At 40.3% G+C, this 18,901-nt stretch overlaps 1 long non-coding RNA gene across 3 annotated transcripts in view; it reads left to right on the forward strand.

The window, feature by feature from the left end:
- The window catches only part of LOC135421013 (uncharacterized), a 400,285-nt gene that overhangs the window by 292,350 nt on the left and 89,034 nt on the right, over window positions 1-18,901 (forward strand). For 2 of the 3 annotated variants that reach the window (XR_010433819.1, XR_010433817.1), the window contains exons 8-10: window positions 435-511; window positions 3,781-3,940; window positions 5,320-8,245. This is a non-coding gene — a long non-coding RNA (uncharacterized LOC135421013). Of the gene's footprint in view, window positions 1-434; window positions 512-3,780; window positions 3,941-5,319; window positions 8,246-18,901 lie in introns of those variants that run through there. The other variant, XR_010433818.1, reaches the window with a different exon arrangement.

Consider the following 18,901-nt stretch of genomic DNA (forward strand, 5'->3'; position numbering starts at 1 on the left):
CTACTCTGTAGGCTCAAACCCTCAGTCAAGTGAGTTATGTGCTGACTGACACCTAAGAGCCTGTGCTGGATTGATACCACATGTGCATGCAGGGCATAGGTGCTGCTGCTGGTCAGCTGGACAGCCCCTGGGACCATCTGGCACCCCTCTTTGGCCTCCCTGTCTCCACCATTATGTTCACTGACCAGCTGCTTTTCCTCATTGCCCTTGACAAAGCTTCCCAAGCCACCATTTCCCTTTGCTACAAGAGGAGACGAAATGTCTCAGCCGTTCTCCCTCTCCCAGTGGCCTTGAGCTTCTGGTGCCCCAAGGGCCTGCCCTGGTTCACAGGTTGCCTTCTGCTCTCCAGCACTGCTCTCACAGTGCCAGGACACTGACTTTAGCATCCCCAATGCCTTCTTGCTCTCTCAAGATAATCTATTTTACTCCCACAGATTAATGAATCCGTGAGCAATACAAGGACAATCGATGGCAAAACTTGTCTGAGACATCTGAAGAAGTGAGGAAACAGGTTGGTCTGAACATGCTTGGATCAGAACTTTACCACAGGTGTTACCGTAATTTCAGGCAACTTGAAAACTGCAAGTTGGGCCCTCTGTCACTTAGATTATGCTTTTCATTTTATAAGCCTCTGGAGGAAAATTAATTTCCTGGGCTGAACTTCTGTCTGCAAATTTAGAGGGACAGAACACACTCTGCCTGTTTAATTTTAAGTGGCTTTAAATGGAAATGGAGAGAAACACCTAACCAGGGAAGTATGAAAACGTAGCTTCAATAAAAGAATGGGAAAATCTTCCATCACCATCATCACAGGTATGTATGACCCTAGCAATGCTCAGGACTCCTATGGGAGGAACGCTCCTGTTATGCCTTATTTTTTTATCAACAATGTTCTCCTCCACTTTGACGTCAGCTTCAAGATTGCTTGCTATTATGTGCTGCACCTTTCATATTTTCTTTGCAGTCATAATATTGCTTCAGCTGTAACCTCAGCACTTTGAGGAATAATTGTCCCTGACAAGGGGGTGAATCACTGGCAGAGAGTTGATAAGCATTACATACAGATGACAGAAGTCAGGACATATCGGATTACTGCTGTGAATATAATAAAAGAGCGCCTAAACACTTTGGCAGCTCAAAGACAAGCCATTTCATAACTCTCTAGTGGGGCTATTATCTTCCATTTACTGCCACTGATAACCAGGTTGCAACTGTCTCCCTAGGATCTAGTTACAATTCACTTAACACTTAGAGGACCAGACATATTGGAGGACACTCAGATGAGGATAATTTCTTAAAGATCATTTATTTTTAAATTTTTATCTTACTTGCTCCCCTCTTTATAGTGCGATAAGAACCTAAATCAGGAAGCTTTGAACTTCTTTCGGGAAAGGAGAGTTCATGGTCATCTTGCCTTTAATCTTTTACTCCTGAGTTTCTTTTGAAGCCATTCATATCCAGCTGAATAAGTGACAAGCAGGTTTCCACCTCTGTTACTCTTGTAATACATACACCCAGATCTAAAAGCTTGTTCCAATGCTGACTCCATTAGGTTTACGTGTAGGACTTATGTTTTTGTTTTTGTAGGCAGGAAGGGGCACCTGAGCCTACAAACCAGGGGGTGTTGGTGTGTATCAGTAACAGATAATTCACGGTGTGCCAATTACAATCCACATTTGATAGAGTTTGGATACAGATGATATTTATATGCACTGTGTAAGATTTTGTTTCTAAACCTCAGTGCCTAAGATGAGTTTAACACTTCATGCTCCTAAATATCAAAGTTCTCTCTTTTAGGTAAAAGAAAAAAAATTATTTTGCTATGGCAGAAATCTGGCAAATCACCAGTGAGTCTCCTTACTATCCAGCACACCACTGAGAAATATTTATTAAGCTTGGGAATGAAACCCTCTCCATGTGAAGGGAAACTCTATATTCTGCAGAACTTTTCTCCTGAAGCAATACCATGAGCAGCAAATGTAAGCTGTGCTCAGCTTTCAACATATGAGGTGTTTTTAGATGGAGAAAGCTGTTTCACCCTTTCTCAGGCTGAAGACATGTGCATACATCTGTAGATGGGAGCCTTATTTTTTAAGTTTGGCTGCATAAATCCATACATGGATTCTAGTCTGCTAGAGCCCCCTTCACACAGCCACTGGGGAAGAGTATCTTTGCCAAAGATGGATCAGGACAACGAGAGGACTTTTGAGACAACTCGGAGGTTGCACATTTATAAATGTACCCCTATATCCCAGGTAAAAATGCTCTCCTCACATTCCCATCACTGGAAGCTCTGCAAAGAAACGTCTCCCTACATGTGTTTGAAGAGCCAGATTTGGTGAACTTGGAACTAAAACATCTTTCCCCTTTACTGCTTAGACCTTTATCTCCCAGTGTGAACTTTATGTCTTAGCTGGCTAAAAATAGATCCTTCCTGCTTTATATAAAACACAAAAAATGTATTTGGAGAGAAATAGTACGAGGCTTTCTTAAACTACAAATAATAAGCAATGCTTAAAATTGCCTTTTCAATATGATTTGCATCCCTGCTTGATTTTTCATGGCACAAGCCCTCTTCTGCTGTAATAAAGGACAACAGCGATTAAGGAGGGAGAAAAAAGGTTCAGTCATCATCAAAACAGTAATTCCAAGTGTTTTCTCATCAGGACTTCTGGATCTTGCCACTAACTTTCTAACAGCCAGGGAAAACCAGTTGAATCCCTCCTGTCCAGCTTTATCCATCTGTAAAATAAGTGTGATCAATCTTACCTGCCCAACCATTTTGTCACGTGGTGCAACCAAGTAATATCTGTGAATTGCTTTAAGATGTTGAGATCAAGGGAATGATGGAAGTGCCAAGTGTTGTTGTTGTTATTGTATTAACAATGTTGGCTGTTTTCGCTGTTCATATGGTAGCCTGGCTGGAATTGGGCAGGAAGCCCAATAATACCAACAACTAGCAAGAAACTAAAATAAAATGTTTTACTTAATGAGCGCCTCTGTTTAATCAGAAGCCTGTGTAATTATGTCACAGAGGGCTAAGGATCTAATGTTTTCCTAATACATTTGCTTTTAAAGGGACGATTAACCCGGCATATTTCAAGATGATAAGCTGCTTCTTTGTTCAGTTCCAGTTATTTTTTTCTGCATTCCCTGGTGAGTCCAGAGAGAATCTGAGAGTCAGAGGATTGTTCTTAATTGCACAATAACTATCTTGTATGTCTGATGCTGGAGTATTTTCTAAAGACACAGGTTATTAGTCCTGGGTTGGATGGGTTTGCAAGAGAATTCAGATGCTGAATTTATTCTGGTTTGGCTCCTCTGAGGCATGGCATACATTACAGAAAGCTCTCAGTATTTCTGCCTGAAACAGTCAATATTCTTAGCAGGCAGTTTGATCAGGAAGAAAGAATAAAACTATGCCTTACCTTGAAACAAATAAATCTTGGTTTAAGTAGTAAAGATTGGCTTCGGTTTACTTCTAAATGGTTTGTTTCCACACACATCTATGCACAAGTGTGTCCAGTTAATTCTTTTCAAATGTTTTGAAGAGAATAATGAGAAAAGAAGCTCTTTATCTCCTAAACACCACTGTCTTAAGATGCTAAACATCAGTTTGCACTGAGATTCCAAGAAACAATTTATTTATCCTGCATGAGATGGAGGGAATGATTTTATGTCATATACATGAGATTCTCTGATGTACCTCTCTGTGAGTAGGTTAGATAAAATGCATTTTGTCCATACCTTAGAGGCATTTGATCATTTCTGTTCTTAAAGATCTAAGTGTGGAAGACCCCATGGACCCCCCAGGGAATTTATCCCAGTACTTTGCCAGTAAGGACATCAGCTAATATCCAAGCAGTCTCTTCCTTGTCCAGTTTTGGATTGCCATGATGAGGATGGAAGATACCTCACTGCCTTCCTCTTTCTCTTGCAGGTAACCTCATACATGAATTTTTGTGTGTTTATAGTGTGATGACATTTACTGGGTATTTGTTCAAAGTCTTTTACTACGTAGTTTGTGTTTAAGTATGGTAGTCCTACATATTCTTTGATTGCTGTAAATTACTTTTAAAAGAAAAAAAAGAAAGGAAGCAAAAAAAGATGTACCTCCTTTTGTATCAGCTATCAGCCACATGGGAATTTGGTAGGAAGGAAAGAGTTAATAATATTATTATCAGGTCAGCAACTTTGAAAGGCTCTTCCACTTTGGAAACCATTTTCTTAATTATTTTAAGTTAACACTTAAATGCATAGAAAAAAATCACATGTAATCTGAAACCCCAGACATGGGGACAGGACTGGATTGAGATAACATTAAAGATTTTATTGCTGTTACATTATAAATTATTTCTATTATGACGGCCCTATGGGTATTACATTCTGTCAGTTCGCTTTCACTGTTACATCACTTAATGTTATTAACACACTTTAGGGTATAACATTACAGTTTTATTGTGGAAACCTTAAACACTTACATCCAAAGTACTGAATCAAGTTATTATCCTAGCTGACCAGATCTGGTCTATTATCATTTTATCACTCATAAAAACCTGTGATTCAATTTGATTTAACACTTGAGGAAAAATCATGGCTCATATATGCTTAAACATAGTTGCAATATTAATACAAAGCAACACATGGATGACTTCATTTTATTAAAGTTGAGGTAGCCCTGGGAACTGCATTTATGATCTTTATGCCACACGAGAAATTTGATCTGACCTGTTGCCATTTGTGACTCACTAGTAAACTGATAAGGTTTTCTTACCAGTATATTAAAGAACTGTGAATATTTTACCTTTCATACTGCTTTCATTGTACACTCAGAAACCGTACATTGATCACAGTGCCCTAACCAAGGAAAAAGGTATCTCTCCTTTCTTGGAGTCTTACCTTGCAGACTGGAAAAGTTGTTGCACTTGGGAAGGAGATACGTGCTCCACTGAGTTTAATATTAGAACAAAATTGGCCCCTTGTTTCTGTGTTTGGAAATTTTTCTCTGCAAAACAACTTTGTTGTCTTCTGTATAGTTCAACAAAGCTCTTTAACATTGCATGATGTTTAGAGGGAGAAGTTCCACTGAAGTCACTGGTTAGCATTGCACAGACACTTGATTTTTGGTTTTGGTTTGTTGCCTGAGTTTGCTGGCACTGCCTGAAATATTCAACATCTTACCTAGGTTATCTGTTTTTTCTCTTAAGGAGAAGGCCGAGAATTGTGTGTGAAACTTAAAATGTCTTTTGGAAATTAAAAATGAGGATGTTTTAAATTTTGAAAATGTCAAAATGAAACGGTTCATACATTTCTCTTCAGCGGGAGGAAGAAGACAAGACTACGCCGGTGTGGAACAGCAGTGCTGAATGACCTTAGCAAAGAGTTCTGCTCCTGCAGCCCGATTGCCACTGAGCTCAGAGGAAAGGAGTTTGCTCAGCCCAACATCCAAGAGTTCACTGACATTCCCAAGGCAGGAGGGTGGACTCACTGAACCAACCAGTCCTGCTCTGGCATGCGCACAAAATCCCCCACCCTAGCAACAAAGATGACAGCCTGGTAACAGCAGCTGCTGCTTAGTGGAAAACATTGGAAAAATAACTCGTTCTAGATCTGTATTCCCTCTTTGCAATTTCCTATTTATCATTAAAAAAAAAAAAAAAGTGTTCTAAGAAAACCCACCATCCAGAACTTTAAAAAGCTTTAAGGTGTGAGGGTCAGACACACAGGTGCACAGGCAAAGAGCTGAGCTCCAAAAGCCAGGAAAAATGTGACCCTGTAATTCCAACACACGTTGTCTTTTTTAGCCAAAGCTAAATTGTTTTCCACTGAACAAGTGGGCCTGTCTTGTGGGAGTGGGGTGCAACTATTTATTCTTGCACCAAATGTGAAGGAAGGCCAAACATGACCAAATGTGTGTTAAATTCCAAGTCAGCATTTTTTGGTTATTATTGTTTGAAGTATCCCTGTTTCTGCTCAAAGCCGGGCTCATTGGATAGGAATTAGTATTCTAACAAAAGCAAACCACTGCCTCTGGTAAAATCTTCCCCTTTTTATTTTTTAATAAAAGCAAACTCCAGTTTCTCTTTTTTTCTTCTGTTGCAAATGTTCTTGAAAATTCCAATGAAGGCATAAAGACAACTCTAAAGCAGCTTCCCCTGGTATAAACCAAATCAGAGTAATGCTACATCACCATGTGAAATAACAAATTAGGTGGAGAGACATTAACTAGTGCCATTCATCAGCCTGAAGTGATACAATTTATTACAGGATAATAATGACCATAGTTGTATAAGTAGTAAAGGTAAAATTACATCATGACTTGCATTAGCAGTATGAGATTATATCCTGATTAATGCACAATTAACTTGTCACGGGTACAACACATGTGTTTGTAGGTGGCCAGATGGGTTACACCATGTCTTATGCTCACATATGTAACATTTATCACTTTCTCCTGACTTTCTCCTGTATCTCCAGAAATTAGATGGCTACATCCACTAAAATCTTTAGACATCTCACTGCCTTAATGCAGAGCCATCTAAAGTCACAATATGACTAAGAGACCTTTAGAGGTGAGCACTGGGAAATCTTAAACATGTGCATGAATCCTGTTCTTTTCCATAGATTGGGAATCTCATCCATAGTTCCAGGGAGACACCTCCAAGGTGAGAGCAACAACTTTAACTGCTCTTCTACTAGCAGGCACCAGTCACCTGAACTGCTTTCAGAGCTGTATATCACAGCTCCTACTCCCAAGAGAAAGCTCCCAACACTCTAAAATGTACATGAAGAATTCCTTTGCTCCTTTTTAATTCTAATTTTGCAGGAGAAATAATTAAGCTACAGGGCCAGGTGAGAAGGATTATTACTTTTAATTGCAATTACTGATGGAGGTGCTTCAGCTTCGCCTGAACTCCTCTTTAGATGCAGAACTGGGTTATTTGTCCATGTGCTGACATGCAGGTTTGCCTGTCCATACTCTCCCTCCCTCTGTTATTTTTTTTTGTGTTGAGTGTGTGTGTGATTGCACATCTGGGTGTGTGCAAATGTGTATAAAGTAGCAAGGTAGTTGAAGGGAAACAAAAGGCCTCCAAGTTTTAATCTCTGTTCTGTCACAAAGTTGGTGTTTGTCTTTGAGAAGCTCATTTTAATTTATTTCTCTTACAGGTTTCTCAATGGGAAGTGGGGAGGAGGGATATTACGTTGTTGTGCAAGCCCACCTCACACTGTACATGATATTCAGTTAGCTGTTTGAAGTTATAAATTGCTGAATGATGACAGAACATAACTTCTCAAAATAAATGGCATCAGATTTTTTTTTTTTTTTGCACACTTTTTAGTACTGAAATCTACCAGAAAAGGTTGTCTGACTTTGATCCTTCCTGTGCTTTATTTTCATGTTTGATGGTACCCTCTGGTTCCAACAACAAATGATGGTCATTTTCCAGCAGTTCCAATATAGAAGCAAAAGCTTTTATAATAAGGAAAAAATCTAATCATTTTGTTGTCTAGAAATGTCTTTTCCAGCTGACAATATTGAGTACTTGGATATAGGGCAACCAGCATTTGGGAAATGCAGATTTTGAGTCCCAGTTGTGCACATCTTTGGTGTTCAAGAGATAAAGGAAACTATATTATGTTTGGATTCAACTATTAGAATAATTTTATATTCTTCAGAATTACTTCTGCTGAATAGAATTTAGCAGAGTATAAATATTGTTTGAAGTCTGCATGGCTACAAAATACCCTGTTTGTTAGCAAATGAATTCCTAGGAAACATGCTTGTATCAAACAGTTCCAGGACAGACAGTGCAGTTCATCCTTTCCATCCATGAGGTTTTTGATTCTGGGATGATTAGCTAAGATTATATTGAGATTATGTAGCTAAGATTATTTTAGATTATATTTCTCCTGTCTAGAGTAGACATTTGACTCTGTACTCTATAAGGAGTCTATCTTTGTCATTAGAAATTCACTTTATTATGGCCTAGTCTCCATTTTCAGGATATCCTGTTGATGCTACAAAAAACTAACCAAGACTTCGTTTACACAAGTAAAAATGAGAAGTGACATCAGCATCTATTTGAGATTTAAGCCATGATATAACAAAATTCAAATAAGTTTTTATATTAGCATTAAGTCTGTGTTTGACTGCACACTAGGCCTTAGACCAGAATCTGGTGTGCTCCCTTGAAAATGTAACTAAAAATTCATTTATTACTAAAAATAAAATCATTCTCTCTCATTCTTCAGGATTGGTTTGTGTGTCTCTTGAAGTACTTCAAGATGACAGAGGAGAGAGTCTTTCAATTGCATCACCTGAAATAACTGACTTGCTCTTCACTTGAAAGAGTGAATTTAAGATTCAGTGATACATCAATGCTTACAATGGCCATGGGCAAAGGCAGGAGGAAAACAGTTAATTTCCTTTGTTAGTAAACTCAGTAATAAAAAGAATTGTCAAGTCTGAAAATGTAAATAGAGTAGACTTGGGACATGTTGGGAATTCAGGCAAAATACTTTGGGTTGAAGTAGTTAATTGGCAAGTCTGAAGCATTTCAATGTGAAACCATAAAATATAAATGAAAAAAAAAAGGCAATTACATTTGAGACAGATGTCCACTTCAAACACAGAAACTGAAAAAAAATCCCTAAATTAAAAAGCCCCATTCATGCCATTCCTTAGATAATGTTTTGAGGAGGAAAAAAAAAAAGAAAAAAATATAGTCCAATGGATTTTGCATTCCAAACAGGTATTCTTCCCAAAACAAGAAGTTTTGGGCAGAACTTCATCCAAGCACACAATTAGTTTTTTGCTGTTGTTCAGAAGACATCACAGCTCACAGAGAACCAGCATAATCACTGGCTCACACCTGTGTTCATTCCCAAATTACCCTCCAAAGGCTGGAGCCCTCCCAAAACAGACACAGGTAAACTCAGCCACAAATCCCTGGTTTGCCCTCTGAGCAGTTCCCTACAGATAAATTAGGGGAAGGCACGCTGTGCAGGAGGCACCAGCTCCACTGTCTGGGAGGGCTACAGACTTACTACTTAATTTTGCTTTTTGAAATTCCCTCTCAGCCCCCATTATTGACGTCTAGGCAGGAAGCCTGTGCGAGCTGAAGGGATCTGACATCCATGACTAAGACAGTTAATGCGCCTCGTCACAAAGCCACGAACACGAGCCAGGTAGCAGCTCGCCTGTTTGCATTACAGAGCAGAAATTGGAGGGGTTTGGGGTGCATCCTTCAAGCTTCAGGAGCTGCTTTGCAATGTTTTTGAGCAGAGAGCATGCAAGGCAAACACAAGAGATTATCCTCCCCCCCACACCCCCCTCCAGTCCCCATCAGTCCCCAGCCCAGCCTGTAATTTGGCAAGATGAATGAAGTGTTTTCGGAGTGTCATCACTTCTGCCTCTGGCAGATTTGCTTCCCCAGTCTGCCTTTCGCCTTTTGGACCTGTCACTCAGCCCTTTGGCAGAGGGGAGGAGGGGGAGGGAGGAGGAAATCATCTCTTTGCTAATCACCTATCACAAGCAATGAAATCCCGCAGGCTCCGTGCCAGCTAGGTACATTTCAAAGGGAAATGGAGGGGGGCAAAGTGTCACTCAAGGCAGATATTTATGAAAGATGACAGTTTGCAAATATCTCAATCTTGGACAAGGCTGCTCCAGTGACACAGAGGAGTGTTGCAAAATTGGAAGAGTCAGCAGCCAACATTTATTTCATCAGGACCTGTCCAATCTTCAGTGATCGCTTGACAGTCTGGGGATTGCTGGCACAAGCCGGCCTCTTTCCATTGGTTGCTTTCCTTTAGTTTGCATGGATCAGTCTAAAGAGTTGTAATAAATATGTAAAGGAGGATAAGAGGAGTAGTTTTGCGGAGCCGCATCCTCAATGGGAGAGCCGGCACAAAGCTGCGCTCCCCTTTTTAGCTATGCCAAATAGCAGCAGTGGTAATTACATCTCTATTGATCTCTCCTGCATGGGAACAATGAGATACAGGCCCCATCTCGCTCATGGGGACCCCCCACGACTCCCAGGTTCTCCCCATTGCCACAGCAGCTGCCACGGCAGCAATGGCTTCTCTGAAGGACTTGTGTCCTGTCACCCCTGGCCATGGGGGTAGGAGAGGAGAGATTCCCCCTCTCCCCTCGGGGCTGGTGAATGAGCATGGAAAATTTGCTAATTGTGCGGGAATGAGGTGAGTGATCTAGAAACTCATTTCCACAGCTCTGAGTGGGCTGAGGAGTTCACCTGGCCCCTGCTATCCACACCCTGAGGTAACTGCTGCCAGCTGCCAGCACTGAGTGCTCAGTCAGTGGGAGGGCTCCAGAGCCATCAGTGTGCCATCACTGGCCATTGTAAGGGTATATTTCCCCCCTGTTTCACTCAGCTCCCTGAGAGAAGAGTTTGTGAGTGCTGGTTTGGGCCATGGAGGTTGACTTGGACAGAAAAAGCTGCATGAAGTTCCTCAGGTAGGACAGAGGGTGTGGGAGTACGGTCACCAGAGGGAGGGAGATGGGCACAGGGTTAGAGAACTGAACAGGTGGGAGGAGGAGAAGAAACAGTGGAGAGGAGCTGTGTTCACGTGCAGGGGAATGGACAGAGCAGGGCAGTGAGATGAGGACCACTGCTGGACTTCCCTGTGTAGGCTGTGAGAGCAGGGAAAGGCACATCCCGGTGCTCTTGCTGTCAACTATCCAGCAGAGAAATGTTCCTATGGGTCACATTCGAGCACAGCCTCTCTGCCTTGTTCTATAGAATCTGTGGCTTAAAGCTTTGAGAACCTGAATCTCTGAACATAGGGTTTGTGCTTCTGCCTTTTAATTGCCCCTGTCATTTCACTTGCCCATGCTACAAACTAATTCAGGGGACAGGAACACAAAAATGTTGTCTCCTATAGGAACCAAAGCACTACAGATTGAATTACTCAGCTGTGGGCTGAGAAGCAGGACACAGTTTCTGAAATGCTGTGCTAGAAAGGTCTAAAGTAAATGCAGTTATTGACAGCAGCAGAGGAACCAATGCAGCTGCTGGCACAAAAACTGGAATTTCCAAGGGAAGACATTTCCTTTCTTATAACTAACAAAGAGTTGTAGATTATAGTTGGAATAGTCCTATCTCAATATTCACTATTTTCATGGGCAAATGTAAGGCCTAAAAGGAGAGGCTGATTCAGCTACTTGCTATGTGGTGTTTTCTTGCATCTTATGCACTAAGGGTATGTGTGTGTGACTCATGGGGAGTAACATGGATGGAGGTGGATTATGTTAGCAGAATGCAAAACTGCTCTTCTGTTTTAGGGTTTTAGCAATTCAATTGAAATGGATCTCGAATTCAATTAAAGGCCTTGTTCTTCCTTTCTTTATGCTTTGCATATCTCAGAGTTCTGCATAATTTAAGCTAAACTGTGGCAAAAAACAGCATCTTTATTTTAGTCACCAAAAAGTAAGTGTTTTCTCTGGGATCTCTGGAGTTCAGTAAAGATGCAGATGGGTGACAATTGGTAAGATGCAAGAGAGCTCCTGATGCCTGCTTTTAGTCTAGTGTATTCTAAGACAGTAGATAACTCATGGATGTCAGTAGGACTCTCCAAAATTAATAGTGAAAGGAAAAGAAATGCACCAACAAATCTGCTTATTGAGAGTCCAACAATGAGAAGTGGGAGTATTCATCAGAGGTTCTTAGAAGTACAGCTTGCTTTTCATAAACAGTTCAGTGGTGTTTACAGGTGTGCTGAGGCCAGTACACTTGTGATATAGACCCTAAGGTTAATTTTACTTTGGCAGAATGGTAAAAGTTGCAGTTGTCTGCATTGTTTGCTGTGTTAGCCTGTTCAAACTGGCATGGAGAATCCTCCTCCACAAGTTTCTCCCTTGGCCTCCCCTGGCAGCCCACTGAGAAGCTGATCAGCTGAGTGGGCTGAGATAGAGGTTACCACCCTCCCTTCACTCTATTGCAAATATCTTTGCCAAAACAAATTATTCTTACCCAAGGATTCTTGGGTAAATCTTCCATCACTGGGGGGAAAAAAAATGAAGTGCTATAAAAGGCTAGTTAATCACTGCATACCCTGCAAGGAGCAGAAGGCCATTCCAGAGTAATTGGAGTTATGTTCATTATTCTTATTTTCAATTACATTTCAAAATCAAATAACAACTTGCCTTTTAGACAGTTTCATGATCTAAATCCCACTCCTATAATTTTTACTTAGTGCTTACTTATACAAAAGTTCTCCTTGATTGTAATAGCCTCTTAGCTCCTGGAATAAACTTGCTGGAAGAAAGAAATTAAAAAAGTTTGGTCTTTGAAATAGCAGAATCCCAAGCTGTCCACACAAATGCACATGTAGTTATTGTAAGTCACCTGTCCTGTTATTTAAATCTATATTCAAATAACTGCTTTTCAGGTGCCATCTTGACACCAATTAAATGCACAGCTGTGCATCTGTTCATGTATAAGGGCTCGATGTGCTGTAACTCAGGCCATTGCTGTTACTGCAGAGTAGGCAGAATAATTCTTAATAATTATTAAACAGCAGATGAAAAAAATTAATGGCTGCATCTAAACTATGTGAAGCAGGTGCACAGTTTAGTAGTTTAGTGGCCTTCATGAAGGTGGTTGGCTGTGCTCTGGTTCAAGAGCTGGTGGATTAATGTTATACTGGACTGTGCAGGGAATATGTCCTCAGAGGATTTTTGGTCTGTGGTGCAATGTAAGAATTGTGGTTATCCTCCAGATAAGGATACCAGGCTGCTGACAGTGTTGGACACATCTTTCTTGTGAGGTTTCTGGTTATTTTTCTCAAGTGTCCCTATAAAGAGGAGTCTGCACATGCACAATTATCTCGATGTGCGTATATCCTTATGTCATCACTAACCATCCTGGCAAGAGGGACACTAGGTAGTAAAAAGATGCTTCTGCTTCTCAAATCAACAGAATTCCATCTCTTCTGAAGGCATAAGTGTGATCCAGTCTACAGAAAGTTGTGTGCCTGCATGTGTCTTCATACCACATGCTTAGTCCTCTGAAATATCTCTTGCCTTGCAGGAAGGTACTTCAAAAAAAAAAAGAAAAAGGCAAAACCCACAACCAAAACTCTCAATGTTATTCAATGGAATTCATCCCACAGGACAGGAATTCCCATACAGGTCAGGGAAAAAAAAATACCACCTCCTTTTCTGAATATCACTTTTCATATGGTAAATCCCTCAGAGTCTTTATTGTGGAATGAATAATAGATTAATCATTCCTCTGTGTGCAGTGCTGGGGCTCTCTAATGTCACTGATTATTCTATATTGAATAAATAGTGTTGCTAGGTTGATATGTTTAAGGCAAATGAGATGCTTATTGGTATCCAAGAAGCCAGTTAACAAGATCCATTTTCCTCCATTGACTTCTACTCATGTATTAATGAGGTTCAAAAATGTCTTTTCTGTGTGTATCAGATAAACGTGCCTTTGTTATTCCCAAGAAGCACACAAATATTTGCTCCATTTGTGTTTGTATTAATGTGTCACTGAAGCTAAATCTTCAGAAAGGGAATAAATACCATATCCATTAAGCCACTTAAGGGGCGAGTTCTGCAAAACTGTGCTGCAGTTGTTGCCATGGCAAACATCCATATTTAGGGAATTGTGTGGCATCAACTCTAGTATGAAGGACCAGAAGAAGGAAATGGACTTCTCCCTAGACAACTGTCACCTATATATGTGTTTAAAAAGTGACAGTGGCTCAACAGGGCCTGTATTGAAAGACAATTCAAGTGTGCAGAGTAAAGGAAATGCAGAACAACCCAGGGAATGTGCAGAGGGAGGAAGAGAACAGAGAACAAACGATAACTGTTGGGTGTAAGCGTCAAGTTTTCCTGGGCTGCAGAGTTTTTTCCCACTAAGGAGGAACAAAGATATTCCACAAATTTGAGTCTTGTACAGTTTTTGTTATGCTGGTCCTTTTCCCTTGTCCCAGAGTAGTCTTCAGTGGGAAAATGTGTTTGCTTGTCATTGACTCATGAGTTTTGCACTTTTTGTCTATTCCTGCAGTGTCTGTGGGTGTCTGGAAAACTGTTAGACTTAGGAGCTGAAAGGTCTCACAACTGTAACCTCTATGTGGGGAAGTAGATTTACCTTATCTCGAAATCACAGGTAGGATTAGGTGATCTTTTCCATGGCTTGGAGTGATTCTATTTGTTTAACGTGCTTAAAATGGTTTGTCCTGTAGCAACAAAAATGCCAGAAGACTTTGCAGTAGAATTCAGGACAATTGCCTTTCTGAAGTTTCTCAGTTTAAAAATTAGGAAAAAAAAAACCTGAGAAAGTGCCGAGTTTTTTTCCTAGGGTGTTTTATGACACGATCCATTTTGGTTTGTAATTGAACAATATCTCTAAATCAGTTTAAATTTTGCTGTGTTTTTCTTCTGTCAAGAAAAACTAGTAAATTAACTAAGAAAGGCGTTAAGATTGTTGTAGCATTTTACAACATTATAAATAATGGGAAAATATTGTAAGTCCCTTCTAAGATGGTACCTCTAAGTTTTGGTTTTACTCAAACTCTTTGTGTGGTGAGATTAACTGAATGAAAGAAAACTCATAAACATGCTTTAAAAATAGCTTAACAAGGTTTAAAATAAAATCCTGACTGACTTCATACCTGTTTAGAAATGTGGACATCTTGAGGTTGAATGGAGAATGAATTACACATGGATGTTGGGACAAGGGAGGAAATATTAATGTATAGGAAAGCCAAGAAGTGTACTCCTTTTCTTCACCTGCCTGGAGCAAATTTCCTGAAAACATCTGTAAATGCTGTATAATAGGAAAGCAGACCTGGGCCCATACTGTGCAGGAAGCTCCAACCTTTGTCTGCAGTGCTGGATACAATAATATCAGGATGGTGGCAGAGTGAAGGGTATCTCTATGTATAAATCCAGATCCCTTTTTTCTTTTTCTGCTGAGGGGTAAAAGGGAAACTGGAGACCAGGTTGAAGAACACCTGGGAGCCATATGGAATTTACTGATTTTTTTTTTTTTTTAATTAAAACTTTGCAGCCCAGTTTCAAACATTGCAATAACTTATTACAGAGTAAAACTTTACTGGATTCAGTGTAATAAAGTCCCCTGGATATTCACACGTTGCCTACAAACGGCAATTGTCTTCTAATGCAAGCTGGGAGAATTGCTGTTTCTCTGTGGCCATGATCCAAATCCACAAGTCAGTAGGGGGGCCTCTGGCCTCCAAATCAGATCTGAGGTCTGGTTGATATCTCAGACCTTCCTGAGTGTTTTGAAAATGTCTTGGACTAGAAATGATTCCTTCTCCAGACACTGGAATGTTAGCAAGGAGTAGAGGTCAGACTCCTCCAACCGATTCTTTTGTTTACAATTCATATTCAAGAAGGGGGTCTATTTTCAATTACAGCTTGTTCATCCCCAGACTCTTATGTAGACCCACCTGTGGGCATTCCAGATGATAGAAACACCATGGGAAGGGGTTTACCATCAACATGCCCAAATGTTTGGTAAATTATCAGTATGTAGGGAGTCATTCTCAGTCCTGGTTCAGATTCCTGCTGGAGTGTGATCAGCTTCAGCTCATTGCTGTTCCAAGCTAGGGCTGACTGGTTTGAGCCAGAGGTTTTCCAGCAGCAGACCAAGTACCCAAGCTAAGCTCCTCCTGATTTGTTTCCGTAAGTCTTTTATTTCTTGGATTGCCAGAAAGAATTCTGTGCCATGCTGAATGTCATTGATCACAAGCTACCTTTTCAATCACTACTATAAAGACAGAACAGTTAGATATACTAAAATATGGTTTTAATCTTTATTGCCAGTGATATCTTTGTGGCATGGAAGTTTTGTAAATTGTAATTTTCACTCCTTTTCATCTAATGTTTTAATCAGAAATACAGGAAAGAAAAAAAAAAGCAAGATATATTCTCACTTCTTTGTGCCCTAAATCTGACAATTGGAAGTGACCAGTTTCTTATAATAGAAGTTGGGGTTTAGGAGATTATTTTAGCTCAGTTTCTCATCCAGCTCTGAAAACTGAGAATGTGAACCACGTTGCATCTGGTTTTGTGTGATAGAGTATTTCTTGTTCCACAGTCTGGGTTGTTCATATTCTGGGAGGTTTCTGAGTTGAGATTTGTAAAAAACAAATTCTTACAAGAGGCTGCTTTGCTTACTTCTCAAAGTTGTTTTAAACTGGGGTACCAAATACAAACCTGCTTAAAGATTTCTTATCATTGGAAGTTTGCAAGTCAGTGCTCAAGTTGTTGAGCCATTTAACTTGCTACCTGCAATGTCTGCATTTTTCAAATAAACTGTAACAGTTTGAATCTTCTGTAACTTCTAGAGAGTTTGAAATCAAGTTTTACATAAATTAGTTTCAAGTGACCATACAGTATCTGGTTCATAAACATAGTCCTGCAGCCCTAGAAAATCACAGGGTGTATTTTCTGAGATGACTGGCAATGTTGCAGACACTTATAAGCACTTAGGACCTAATGAAAACCAAGGCTATAGAGTGCTCCATCTCACTTCTCCCATCCTAAAAGGCATATATTTCATATAGATATGAAAGGATATAAAAGGATAATTACACAAAAAAGGCAAATGTGATTGTGATTTTCATTGTAGGGCACAGAGAAGGGAGACAAAACTCCCCGGTCTTTGATTTTTTTTTTTTTTTTTTTTATCTGTATGCAATTACATAAGTCTACTTCAAAGAGAAGCAGGGTATGAAGCAGTAGTTTGAGATTTTGTGATGTGGATCAGTAAATCAATAGGTAGAAGGACATTCAGAGAGAGGTTATTCTGCAGATGAAGTGGTTACTGCTTATTTCGTCAGGAATATCTTGTACACCTAGGGCAGGAAAGCGAAGGGAAGTTATATCCCTGGTTTGACTCCTCAGAATTGTTTAGAATAAATTACATCTAATGGCTGGCTTTAAAAAGAAAATAACAAAAATGCAGGACTGCCACCAGTGTCTTTGAAACACATGCTTTGAGAGTGTGTCTGAGAATCAACTTCTGAGTAGTCCACTGGAGTCAGCCAGAACGGCACAGCTGAGTGCGAGGGGAAGGCAAGGCTGGCTAATTGAAAACTGGGAGCACTTTGCAAACACTATTACATGAAATGTGAGAAGTGTAACGTGGCAGAAACAAGGCAAGGCCCAGTGTAAGCAGTTAATTGTGTTGTACAGCGGCGTGTTAGAGCAGCACACTTTGGTAGAACCTGATCCACTGCCATTTCCAGCCTCCTCGTCCCCGTGCTGACTTGGGTTACGGAGATGACCATTTGGGTGAGAGGGTCCCCGGGGAGCCAGCTCACATTAACCCGGACATTTCCTCTGTTTGATGTGCCTTTATCACACTGCAGCAGCCCAGTGGCTCCGGTTATTTTTTTTACTAATGCACAGCAGTGATTTGTTAAAAGAGAATTTATTTAATTCAGGGTGAATATGGGCTTTTACGTTAAAAGCCCCAGCTCGTCTTTACCTGTAAATGAGGGTGGCTTATTTGTCTGCTACTGTCAGTGTCAGCTGGGGGCCAGAAGTGCTGCTTTCCGTAAATATCTTTTAGAGTTCATGTATTCAGGGGGAAAGGAGAAGAGAGAAGAGTAGATTTCTTCTTCACAAAGTTACCCAAACAATCAGGTAATAATTCTCCAACACCACCTTAACACTGCTGTTGCTGGTTCAGTGGCTGTAATCACATACAAACCCCAGTACTGATGCAGTTATCTCCAGTCTTGTGCTTCTCTCTGCTCAGGTGTCAAAGCAGACTGATCTCTGAAGTTCTGGAAATGCCACCTTTTTATTCAAGTGCAGTCCTAAACTTCCCGCAGTTCTGTGTCCGCATTCCCACTTTGAAAGTAGTTGGTATTCTTTGGGGATGGGCTTCCTCCTGCATTTATGGATTGCCAAATTCGAGCTCCAAGAGCCAAATTTTAAAAGTGCAGTTCTTGAAAACTGCAAGAAACTCCCTAATTTATCTGATTTCTTTTACTTCATACATTATAAAGGGGCAGGGGAACTAGTATCCATCTGTTTACAGTGTAGGCATTAATAATTAAACAGATGCAGAGTATTTTGATATTTGGGGAACATTTTCCAAAACAACCTTGTTTTGTTTAGGAAATAGAGTGGTGTAGTTGAATTTTTCATTTTGATGTGGGATGGGAAGTAGAGGAGTGGATGTGAATGTGTTTCAGTGTGGATGACAGATAAATTCGAGGCTGTTGTTGACTATAGTTATATTCAGATTCAAAGTATTCTTGCTAGGGCAGATTGTGTGGTTTCCAAGCCCAATAGTTCCTTCAGAACCCCTAGGAATAACTTGAATCAGTGCCAATCATTGCAATCTTGAGCCCAGAATGGGAAATGAGTGTTATTATTGCGGATTTGCAGATAATCGTACAGCTATGCTACAACCACTTAAACCAGTTTAACTAAACTATAATTTGTCTGTTGCTTTACTGGATTGTGTCTGTAGTCAGCCAGTTGACTGCATGTTTAAGTGTGGCAATAAACCCTGGCCAAGGCACAGCAGCCTTGTTCCAGGAGAAATACTAATAGTTTAACTGAGTTCTGCTAGATTCATTGTTCTGTACTAATGGGCCTGTGTGCCTCATCTCACAATTCAGACAGAACAACTGCACTGCCCAGGTTTTAAGTTAGTGTGGACTTCTGACATGCTCTACAAACTTGGAAAATGCACAGTTCACCTCCCAGCCAAGCAAGCTGTTTTCCTTCATTGTGCAAAAGGTTTGCTGCAGCTTGTGAAAGTGCATTTGTCAAAAGCCCTGACCAAAAAACAACTGTTCTTGCCTCTATTGGAAACCTTCTCCTTCCCAAGAGCAGTCCAGTCTGCTCTAGAGGCTTTGCAAAATTTGACAGAAT

Source organism: Pseudopipra pipra, chromosome 12 (assembly GCF_036250125.1).
Source record: "Pseudopipra pipra isolate bDixPip1 chromosome 12, bDixPip1.hap1, whole genome shotgun sequence".
Taxonomy (NCBI): domain Eukaryota; kingdom Metazoa; phylum Chordata; class Aves; order Passeriformes; family Pipridae; genus Pseudopipra; species Pseudopipra pipra.